Source organism: Triticum aestivum, chromosome 4B, assembly GCF_018294505.1.
Source record: "Triticum aestivum cultivar Chinese Spring chromosome 4B, IWGSC CS RefSeq v2.1, whole genome shotgun sequence".
Taxonomy (NCBI): Eukaryota; Viridiplantae; Streptophyta; class Magnoliopsida; order Poales; family Poaceae; genus Triticum; species Triticum aestivum.
In genome coordinates this window covers 349,477,769-349,478,846 of record NC_057804.1, presented here as the reverse complement: position 1 = coordinate 349,478,846, position 1,078 = coordinate 349,477,769, and positions in this window count along the sequence as shown.

Below are 1,078 nucleotides of genomic sequence, written 5' to 3'. Positions count from 1 at the left end.
ATCCCCGCGCCCACTCCGCCGCCGCCGCCGACCCCCCGCACCTGCTCTGACGACCCCCGCACCAGCTCCGACGACCGCCGCGCCCGCTCTGACGAGGTGCACTGCCCACTGCTTCTTCCTCCTGGACCACCAGCTAGAGCCAGGAAGCTCTCCTCCGCCGGATCGCCTCGCTCCACCACCGTCGGCATCGCCGCTGCCGCCAGCTCGACCTGCAACACCGGTGCCCCCCCGACCTCTCCAAGCACGCCCCGACCTCACTGTGAGCCGCCATTCGTATCCCCTCTCTCCCCACGCTTGATTTTCTGCCGTAGCACCGTCCCGGACGAGGCCGAAGCCAGCGTCCGCCATGGCCGAGGAGCCCCGCATGCAGAGTGCATAGGATGGCCATGGTCAATTTCCTTCTGGGTTTTTGTTTGCCGTTGTTGCTGTAATGTAATTTCAACATCAATAATATATTTTATTTTGATATGTGTGTTCTGTGCTTGCCTGTAGTCAGATAGGAGCAGAGGATCACAGCCTCCCCTGCTGTGAGATAATCCCCTAATAATTAGACGCACCCGCTAGTATTGCTCCATTTTTGTCTTGGTCATTGCTTACATCTGCACATAAAATCTATAGCATTAAGACAGCTGTGGTCTATTTGTTGTTATTGCCAGCAACATCATTTTCTTTCTCATGATGGTATGCATGCTCGATGCTTGTCTGTAGTTAGGTAGGTGTAAAGGATGATGCACTTATCAGTTTGCGGCTAATCGCCTGCAAACTTCAACAACAAGAATGGCCTTTATCTGCAAGTATCGTTCAGCATTGCTTACATCTGCACATATATGAATCCCAGCTCTAGAACGGTTGTGACCCATTTGTTGTTATTGTTACATCATCATTTATTTTCTGATGATGGCTTTGCTTGTTCGGTGCTTGTCTGTTGTTAGATAGGAGTAAAGGATCATAGCCTCATTTGTTTGTGGGCTTAATCACCTGTGAACTTTTATAATAGAAGCATAAATGGTGTTTACCTTGGAGCATTGTTCACCATTCACTACAAAAAAAAGACATCTGTGACAGTTTGGGCCGAACG